Source organism: Podarcis gaigeae (assembly GCF_964106915.1).
Source record: "Podarcis gaigeae genome assembly, chromosome: 10".
In the NCBI taxonomy this organism is placed as follows: Eukaryota; Metazoa; Chordata; class Lepidosauria; order Squamata; family Lacertidae; genus Podarcis; species Podarcis gaigeae.
Window position 1 is genome coordinate 2161617 of NC_139686.1, and position 11098 is coordinate 2172714.

Consider the following 11098-nt stretch of genomic DNA (forward strand, 5'->3'; position numbering starts at 1 on the left):
GCCACTGTCATCTTCTCCTATGCTCCCCTCGGATTCTTCCCCTTCGCTCTCCATCTCCTCCCTTCCCTGTGCTTCTGCTCTTGAGCCCCTGACAGTATGTTAATACTCAGTCTTATAGAGAATACTCTTTCTTGGCTTAAACGTAAGAGACTGATTTGCTTAGTGTATCAAGACTGAGAGAACTTACCTTTTGAATTTTTCTCAGAAGGTTGATAAAGTATGTATAATTGTTCTGTGCATATTAATCGCCAACGTGTTGCATGAGTCGCACTACTATCAGCAGCACACGTTGCATTTTTCTAGCAGTGTTGCCTTTTGTGGCCAGAATGTCCCTTGGATTTAGCCTCCCTGCCCCACCCCCAATATACTAGCAGCCCAGGCGATTCTGTTGGGCAGCAGCAGCAGTGCTGGGGCATGAAAAGTGGCGTCACGCAACCCTAGAGTCCTCTGTGGCATTTCAAGGGCACCCAGAGTGCACCACCCAGGCCCCAGCAAAATGCCTCTGCTGAAACGTATCTGAGAGTGTGACATCACATCACAATAAACCTGTTTATCACGAAGAGGCCGCAAGGGTCTTTGTTGTTTTATCTGCAAATGTGCCCCTCTGCAACCGCAGTGGATCCTGGGTGCTCTGGGTCCTGGGTGGATCCTGGGTGCTCTGGGTCCTGGGTGCTCTGTCTCACAGCCAGCATGGATCCTGGGTGCTCTGTCTCACAGCCAGCATGTGCAACTGGTTACCAGGCTCCGTGTGGTTTCGTTTCCGCTACCCTGTGGCTGGCTTAATGTGCAGAGCGGTGGCCACATAAGACAGGGGTAGGCAACCTAAGGCCCAGGGGCCAGATGCGGCCCAATCGCCTTCTCAAACCGGCCCATGGACGCTCCAGGAATCAGCGTGTTTTTACATGAGTAGTAATAATAAATAATAAAGAAAATTATACCCCACCCTCCCCAGCCATAGCTGGGCTCAGGGCAGCTAACACCAGTAAAATTACAATAAAGATATAATGGGGGGGGGGGGAACCAATTTAAAATACAGGTTAAAATACAATTTAAAATGCAGCGTCATTTTAAAAGTAGCCCATAGATCAAAACCATAACAGGAGGGAAACCTAAGGGTCAGACTGAGTCCAAACCAAAGGCCAGGTGGAACAGCTCAGTCTTGCAGGCCCTGCAGAAAGATGTCAAGTCCCGCAGGGCCCTGGTCTCTTGGGACAGAGCGTTCCACCAAGTCGGGGCCAGTACTGAAAAGGCCCTGGCCCTAGTTGAGACCAATCTAACCACCTTGCGACTTGGGACCTCCAAAGTGTTGTCATATGTGGACCAGGAGAGGTACGTAGTAGAATGTGTGCTTTTATTTAAAATGTATCTCTGGGTTATTTGTGGGGCATAGAAATTCGTTCATATTTTTTTTCAAAATATAGTCCGGCACACCACATGGTCTAAGGGATGGTGGGCTGGCCCACGGCTGGAAAAGGTTGCTGATCCCTGGCATAAGATGTCAACACAGGCGATGAGTAGTTGTGGTCTGCAAGCTCCTCCAGCTGTTCGCTAAGCTGTTCCAGGAAAGGAAGGAAGCTGGTTGGTTGGGGATGTGTCCTTTTCTGAACAGATGTTGATACAGCTTGCTCTCTTGCCCTAAATGGCACAGAAAAATCAATCCTAAGTGCGTTGCCTGAATAACAGAGCAGAGGCAGATTGCGACAGCGCCATCAGCGCCAGACCTACTTGGCAACAGTGAGCAGCAATTTCTTTAAACATCATAATTTGCAATCCCTGTTTTTAATCCTCAGTCTTTTCATTCGCCTATCAATTCTTCCTTGCACTGGGCAGCCACTCACTATTTCCACTATTTTTATTTCATAAAATCTAAACATCACTTCATTGTAAAAAAGAAAACAAACAAAACCCAGCCATCCCTCAAAGTGGTTTACACAAAAAGGATAAAACAATAAAATTATCAATAAGAAAAATAAAAAAACAGTAAGGCTTTCGCAAAGCTAAACAATAGGCTAATAATAATAATAATAATAATAAATTTTATTTATATCCCGCCCTCCTCAGCTCAGGGCGGCTAACAACAATAAAATAGTACATCATTCTAAAATCATTTCAATATAAAATTAATTCAAATCAAATTGATGGCAACCATTAGGCTAAAGTTCTGTGAAGATTGCCAAAGGAGGGAGTCAGGCTGTGCCCTGACCAAAGGCCTGGCAGAACAGCTCTGTCTTGCAGGCCCTGCAGAAAGATGTCAAGTCCCGCAGGGCCCTGTTCTTTTGTTTCAGAGCGTTCCACCAGATCGGGGCCACAGCCGAAAAAGCCCTGGCTCTTTTTGAGGCCAGCCTAACCTCTCTGTGGCCTGGGGCCTTCAGGATGTTATTATTTGCAGACCGTAAGTTCCTCTGTGGGACATACCAGGAGAGGCGGTCCCGTAGGTACGAGGGTCCTAGGCCATATAGGGCTTTAAAGGTTAAAACCAGCACCTTAAACCTGATCCTGTACTCCACCGGGAGCCAGTGCAGCTGGTATAGCACCGGGTGAATGTGATCCCACGGCGAGGACCCCGTAAGGAGTCTCGCCGCAGAATTCTGCACCCGCTGGAGTTTCTGGGTCAGTCTCAAGGGCAGCCCCATGTAGAGCGAGTTACAATAATCCAGTCTGGAGGTGACCGATGTGTGGATCACAGTGGCTAGGTCAGGGCGAGAGAGGTAAGGAGCCAACTGCTTAGCTTGGCAGAGATGAAAAACATTTTAAGACTTGCATCAACTTCCTAAATATCTAGACATACTTGTCAAAACAAGTATTTATTAGCAGACGCCAAGAAAGGTGCAGTGAAGGGGCCTGGCTGATATAAACAGGCAAGGAGTTCCATAGTGCGTTTGTGCTGCTGTACGAAAGGGCTGAGTTCTTAAAAATGCAGAGCGATTATTATGGGGCACCTGTCAAGTTGGCACCTAGGGACTAATGTAATCTTGTAGGTAAGCCATTTCCAAGGACTCTATATACTAAGAGTAACACCTGGAACTTGGCACTCCTTTATGATCTACGAGGAAACCCCAATACCCCAGGTGGCTTTCTCCCTACATAGCAGTGCTTATTTAAACTTGTTTACCTAGAAAGTTGGGCTTTGTAAATTCTTTTTTTAAAAAATAGTTTTTATTAAGTTTTTCTAATTTACGTTTCAAGATAATCATTTAGACAACCTTAAATCAATGATTTCCCTCTTTCTCCTTCCGCGCTTCATTTTGCATGTTGTACATCCCTGTACTGTATATTTTACATGAACTAAAGCATTCATTCAGTAATCCATTGTTACACCATCAAAACATATTTACACTGCTGAATTTATCTTCATGCTACCAGTGTTTTTAAATGTACTTTCACCCAAATAATCAGTAAACATTTCCCAGTCTTCTTTAAACGCATGTTCTTCTTGTTTTCTTATTCTATATGTTAATTCTGCAAGCTGCGCATATTCCATCAATTTAAGTTGCCATTCTTCTTTGGTTGGGACCTCACTAGTTTTCCATTTTGGGGCTAGCATGGGCCGCAGTAGTAGAATACATAAACAACCTTTTTTGACACCTGGGAATTTCCGTCTGAATTATCCCCAACAGAAAGGACTCTGGTTTTGTTTTTTGTAAATGTATTTTTAAACATTTCCCCCCAATTCATTGTGGATCATTTCCCAATACTCTTTTACCCTTTCACAAGTCCACCACATATAGAAATAGTCTTGTTGGCAGGATTTAAATACAGTGGTACCTCGGGTTACAGACGCTTCAGGTTACATATGCTTCAGGTTACAGACTCCGCTAACCCAGAAATAGTACCTCGGGTTGAGAACTTTGCTTCAGGATGAGAACAGAAATCGTGCGGCAGTGGCGCAGCAGCAGCAGGAGGCCCCATTAGCTAAAGTGGTGGTTCAGGTTAAGAACAGTTTCAGGTTAAGTACGGACCTCTGGAACGAATTAAGTACTTAACCTGAGGTACCACTGTAAACATTTACAACTTTATTTACAGAGAACAAGAAGTTTAACAATGTGATAACATAATATTGTATATAAACAGCAGAATGTATCATCTGATGTTATAAACCAGAAATGGTAGTTGAGAGAACTCAACAGGGGGGGGGGGGGAATTGGAAAATGGATACTTATTTTGAGAAAATAAAATCCTATTCATATATATAAACAAGTCCACCACATTTGATAAAACATACCCTCTACCTCATTGCACCTCCAGCACTTATCTGATTCAGACATTTTAGCAAGTCTACTCGGGGTTAGATACCATCTATAAATCATTTTCAGGTAGTTGTGCTTCAATGAAGAATGTGCTGTGAACTTCAGATCGCTGGGCATTTTTAAATTCAAGCAAGGGGGAAATCTGAGCCACCCTCCTTCAGCCTGTTCCACACACAAGTGCTGAACTCACAGATCTGCTTGGTTGCTTACCTTCCTGTTTTTCCCACTGGAGCAGAGACGCTTGCCAGCTGGGCCTCCTCCCCTCCCACCTGTACAGGTGACTTTCCTTTTTTTTATAAATGATATTTATTAAATTTTACAACAGATAGAAAGACAACAAACAACAAACATCAAAGGTACAAACAACATCAAAAATCGTGGAGAAAAAAAAGAAAACAAAAAAAAAGATTAATAAAAAATTAAAAAGAAAACTCTGGTTCATTTTAATAGTCTTCAAAACCTTATTTTCCTTACTTCCTCCCACCTTCCCTTCTTGTATTCCACTTTAAAAAAAAATTCAGCAAGCTCATTCATATTCATTTTTTATCCTTTATCTTTCCCTTTGTATTCTTACTTATCTTAATCACTAGAACCCCATCATTTCATTTACACTGCCTTTAACACTCATAGATTTTACAATAATTTTGTAAATAAACTTTAAACTTCTTCCAATCTTCTTCCACCAACTCTTCTCCTTGATCTCGGATTCTGCCAGTCATTTCTGCCAGTTCCATATAGTCTATTACTTGCATCTGCCATTCTTCCAAGGTGGGTAGATCTTGTGTCTTCCAGTGCTTTGCGATGAGTATTCTTGCTGCTGCTGTAGCATACATAAAAAAAAATTCTATCCTTCTTTGGCACCAATTGGCCAACCATACCCAGAAGAAAGGCCTCTGGTTTCTTTAGGAAAGTATATTTAAATACTTTTTTCAGTTCATTATATATCATTTCCCAGAAAGCCTTAATCCTCGGGCAGGCCCACCAAAGGTGAAAGAAAGTTCCTTCCGTTTCTTTACATTTCCAACATTTATTATCAGGCAGATATATACAGGTGACTTTCCTAACCACCAGGCTGCTGTTTTCTCCTAGCAGCAAAGCGATGCCCCACCTGCAAAAAAAAGGGGGGGTTCAGTGAAGCCAAACCGCATCAGGGGAAAGTGCAGCCAGGCATTGTGTGTTGTGCATTGATAAAAATCACAGAATTGCAGAGTTGAAAGGGACCCTGAGCATCAGTCTAGTCTATGGGTAGGCAAACTAAGGCCTGGGGGCCGGATCAGGCCCAATCGCCTTCTCAATCTGGCCGCGGCGAGTCTGGGAATCAGTGTGTTTTTACATGAGTAGAATGTGTGCTTTTATTTGAATTGCATCTCTGGGTTATTTGTGGGGGATAGGAATTCATTCATCCCCCCCCCAAAAAAATATAGCCCGCCCCCCCCCCACAAGGTGTGAGGGACAGTGGACCGGCCCCCTGCTGAAAAAGTTTGCTGACCCCTGTAGTCAAACCTTCTGCAATACGGGAATCACAGCTAAAGACTTCATGACAGCATACCATCCAACCTCTGTTTCAAAATCTCCATTGAGGAGTACCATTCCACTGCTGAACAGGTCTTAGCAGATCTTGCCATCAGAAAATTATTCCTAAGGTTTATTCAGAATGTTTCATGTCATTTGTTTTTCTTTTTTTATATTTTTTATAAATTTTATATAAATTTTCTTTTTTACAATTTCAAATACTCAATTTACATCCTTAAGATGTCAATGACTCCCCTTCTTTTCTTTCCATGGTTCATTTTACATATCATAAACCCCTTCATATTTTACAAAAACTATACCATTCAGTATTCCATTATTGCATCCATCAAAATGTATTTACATTGTTGAATTTATCTTAATGCTGCCAGCGTTTTCAGCTGTACAGTTATTTTCCACATATTCAGTAAACCTTTTCCAGTCTTCTCTAAACGTATGTTCTTCTTGTTTTCTTATTCTATATGTTAAGTCTGCAAGTTGTGCATATTCTGTCAACTGAAGTTGCCATTCTTTGGTTGGGACCTCACTCGTTTTCCATTTTTGGGCTAGCAAAACACAGACTGCAGTTGTTGCATGCATAAATAACCTTTTCTGACACCTAGGAATTTCTGTCTGAATTATCCCCAACAGAAAGGACTCTGTTTTTTTTGTGTGTTTTTTTGGGGGGTAGTACTTTTAAGCTTTTGCCCCCAATTCATTAAAGCTCATTTCCCAATACTCTTTTACAAGTCCGCCACATATGATAAAACATACCCTCTACCGCATTGCACCTCCAGCACTTATCTGATTCAGACTTATACATTTTAGCAAGTCTAATTGGAGTTAAATACCATCTGTAAATCATTTTCAAGTAGTTCTCCTTCAAAGAGCAAGATGCAAATTTCAATTCGCTTTTCCATAATTTCCCCCAGAGGTTGAAATCTATATTGTGTCCTATCTCTACTGCCCAGTGTGTCATTGAGGCTTTAACTAGCTCGCCTTTGGTTTCCCCTTCTAATAACAGGTTATACATTTTATTTATTTATTTTTTAAATAATTTTTTATTAATTTTCCACACAAATAAAAACAAAACAGTCAACACACACAAACAAACACCAACATATAAACATGTATAATTTCAAATCTTTTTCTTTCATAACCTTACTTCTCAGACTTCCCCCTCCCTCCCCTTCTCTGCTTCCCTATTTTAAATGTATCTTCAACAACCCTTCAGATCGGTTAATTAATCACTTATTGTCTTTTTAAATTTCTTCTGATAATTAATCTATCAGTCAATTACAGCTGTAATTCCGTATTTTCCTTTACCTTGACATTTTAACATTCATCAATATTGCAACAGTTCTTAAGATATACTTTAAACTTCTTCCAATCTTCTTCCACCGTCTCTTTCTCTTGGTCACGAATTCTGCCAGTCATCTCTGCCAGTCCCATATAGTCAATCACCTTCGCCTGCCATTCTTCCAGCGTGGGTAGTTCTTGTGTCTTCTAATACTTTGCTAGGAGAATCCTTGCTGCTGTGGTGGCATACATAAAGAACGTCCTATCCCTCCTTGGCACCAATTGGCCGACCATGCCCAGGAGAAATGCCTCTGGTTTCTTATGGAAAGTACATTTAAGTACCTTTTTAATTTCATTATAAATCATTTCCCAGAAGGCCTTAACCCTCGGGCAAGTCCACCAAAGGTGATAGAAGGTACCTTCAGTCTCATTGCATTTCCAACATTTATTATTGGGCAAATGATAGATTTTTGCAAGCTTGACTGGGGTCATGTACCACCTGTAAATCATTTTCATAATATTTTCTCTTAAGGCATTACATGCCGTAAATTTTATCCCGGTGGTCCATAACTGTTCCCAGTCAGCGAACATAATGTCATGACCCATGTCTTGTGCCCACTTTATCATAGTTGGTTTGACTGTCTCATCTAGTGTATTCCACTTCAACAGCAGGTTATACATTCTTGATAGGTTCTTAGTATTGGGTTCTAACAGTTCTGTTTCTAGTTTTGATCTCTCCACCTGGAAGCCAATTTTCCTGTCTTGTTTAAATACCTCCATTATTTGATAATAATGAAGCCAGTCTCGTACCTTAGACTTTATTTTCTCAAAACTCTGTAATTTAATTTTTCCACTCTCTTGCTCTAGGATTTCGCAATATTTTGGCCATTTAGAATCCATATTAGGTTTTTTTTCACCTCCTTAGCCTCCATTGGTGATAACCACCTAGGAGTTTTATTTTCCAGCAGGTCTTTGTATCGAATCCAAACATTATATAGTGCTTTCCTGACAATATGGTTTTTAAAACCTTTATGAACTTTTACCTTGTCATACCATATATATGCATGCCAACCAAATCTGTTATCAAATCCTTCCAAATCCAGAATGTCTGTGTTCTCAAGAGGTTATACATTTTAGAGTAATGTTTATCTTTTTTTGTGGGAGTTCTTTTTCAAATTGTGAGCTTTGGTCCGAAAAACCAGATAGAAAATCTAATTTGAACATTTCATGTAACTGATGGTATTGTAACCAATCCGCAACATGGCTTTCCTGACATTTTAATCCATTGGTTCAGGTCCTACCCTTCGGAGCAGCAGAAAGCAAGGTCACTCTGTTTTCCAGGTGATAGCCCTTCAGATTCTGTGATATTCTGTGATTCTATGAAGCAGCTAATGTGGCAGTGTGCTTTTCAACATCTACATGCAGCCGCTGGGAGAGATCATCAGGGGGTTTGGGCTGGGTGTTCATCAATATGCGGATGATACCCACATCTACCTCTCTTTTAAATCAGAATCAGTAAAGGCGATGAAGGTCCTGTGTGAGTGTCTGGAAGTGCTTGGAGGATGGATGACAGTTATCGGATTGAGGTTGAATCCAGACAAGACATAAGTACTGTTCTTGGGGGACAGGAGGCGGGCAGGTGTGAAGGACTCCCTGGTGCTGAATGGGGTAACTGTGCCCCTGAAGGACCAGATGCGCAGCCTGGGAGTCATTCTGGACTCACAGCTGTCCATGGAGGCGCAGGTCCGTTCTGTGTCCAGGGCTGCTATTTACCAGCTCCATCTGGTACACAGGCTGAGACCCTACCTGCCCGCGGACTGTCTCGCCAGAGTGGTGCATGCTCTGTTTATCTCCCGCTTGGACTACTGCAATGCGCTCTGTGTGGGGCTACCTTTGAAGGTGACCCGGAAACTGCAATTAATCCAGAATGCGGCAGCTAGACTGGTGACTGGGAGCAGCTGCCAAGACCATATAACACCGGTCCTGAAAGATCTTCATTGGCTCCCAGGATGTTTCCGAGCACAATTCAAAGTGTTGGTGCTGACCTTGAAAGCCCTAAACGGCCTCGGTCCTGTATACCTGAAGTAGCGTCTCCACCCCCATCGTTCTGCCCAGACACTGATGTCCAGCACCAAGGGCCTTCTGGTGGTTCCCTCACTGCGAGAAGTGAGGTTGCAGGGAACCAGGCAGAGGGCCTTCTCGGTAGTGGCATCTGCCCTGTGGAACGCCCTCCCAGCAGTTGTCAAGGCAATAAACAACTATTTTACTTTTAAAAGACAACTGAAGGCGGCCCTGTTTAGGGAAGTTTTTAATGTCTGATGCTGTATTGTTTTTAATATTCAGTTGGAAGCTGCCCAGAGTGGCTGGGGAAACCCAGCCAGATGGGAGGGGTATAAATAATAAATTATTATTATTATTATTATTATTATTATTATTATTATTATTATTATGCTCTTTGAGAGCGGGAGAACTTTCTGCCCTGATGCTGCCTACCTCCCCTCCTCCCCGAGTGAAACCTCCTTTCAGCCAGCTCCTTTCAGCCAGTGTGGTGTAGTGGTTAAGAGCGGTAGTTTCGTAATCCTGGGTAACCGGGTTCGCGTCTCCGCTCCTCCACCTGCAGCTGCTGGGTGACCTTGGGCTAGTCACACTTCTGTGAAGTCTCTCAGCCCCACTCACCTCACAGAGTGTTTGTTGTGGGGGAGGAAGGGAAAGGAGAATGTTAGCCGCTTTGAGACTCCTTAAAGGGAGTGAAAGGCGGGATATCAAATCCAAACTCTTCTTCTCTTCTTCTCCACCAATCTCAGCAGATCCCAGTGTGCCACCAGCAGAGAACCACAGGAGGGGCTCTTTGGAATGAGACTGCCAGAACAGATTGTCCCAGGTGGTTCAAGATGGTGAGCCGATGTATAGGGAGAGGAACAGTGAGCGGAAACAGGTCAGCCTTACCTGGGGAAAACTTCCTGATGTCAAATATAGTAATTAAATTCCAAATATAGTTGGAAGCATGATGCTGGGCTTAGATGGAGGTTTGCCTGGTGCAGCAAAGGGATCCTTGTGTCATTGGATCCAAGTACCTCTCCCAAGGCAGGGTCTTCTTCTTGGTGGGCCCATTTGACCAGATGGGGCACTCATTGCCCATTTGAGGCAAGGCCCAGGAGTGCAGAAATCCCTGCAAAGCAAGGCCATCAAGCAAAGCGGCCAAAAGGGCAAGAGAAGCCAGAAAGCAAACACTGATGCTGAGCGAACGACTGGGACATGTTCAAGGTACTGATGCTAACACACAAATCTGTGCTCAGCACCAGGTGACCCGAAATACCTCCTGCCGCTGCACAGACCTGCGAAGTTCATATGGGGAAATTCTCGTGGCACCACCACCGCATCAGGGTGGTGACCTGAAAAGGGACGTTCTCTGTTTTTGCCCCTGCACTGTGGAGTGACCTCCTTCCCTCTGCCGTACAGGAAGCAGCAACCCTCAGCAGTGCCTTCAAACACCCTTGCGAAGGGTTAACCTTCTGCCCAGGTCTCTGTTCTACGATTCTAGAGCTCCTCCAGCCTTGCCTCATAGGATTTGGTCTCCAGGCCACCTTCTGTCACACACATTCCAGGCTTTTTTAATATCCGTTTTAACCTGTGGAACCCAGAACCAGGCACAGATGTTTTAATGTATTTTTAATCTCCTGTTGGGTGTGAGGGTCCCGGGGAAAACCCAGCCAGATGGACGGGGTATAAGTAATAAATTATTATTATTATTATTATTATTATTATTATTATTACTACTACTACTACTACTACTACTACTACAGAACTTCAGGGGACGTGACTAAAACACTAAATAACAACAACAAGACTTTAAAATTATTATCACAACTAGTTGCCCCCTGACCCTGCAGGATCTCTCCTCATATCCTTATGGAGGACTGGTGTACACATTCCTTAAAAGGTAAAGGGACCCCTGACCATTAGGTCCAGTCGTGACCAACTCTGGGGTTGTGGTGCTCATCTCGCTTTACTAGCTGAGGGAACCGGCGTACAACTTCCGGGTC

At 43.1% G+C, this 11098-nt stretch overlaps 1 long non-coding RNA gene across 1 annotated transcript; it reads left to right on the forward strand.

The window, feature by feature from the left end:
* Positions 1-4024: 4024 nt before the first annotated feature.
* LOC310826300 lies at positions 4025-6372 on the forward strand. Its single transcript, XR_014555712.1, has 2 exons — positions 4025-4524; positions 5299-6372. It is a non-coding gene; the product is annotated as an uncharacterized lncRNA (long non-coding RNA).
* Positions 6373-11098: the final 4726 nt, after the last annotated feature.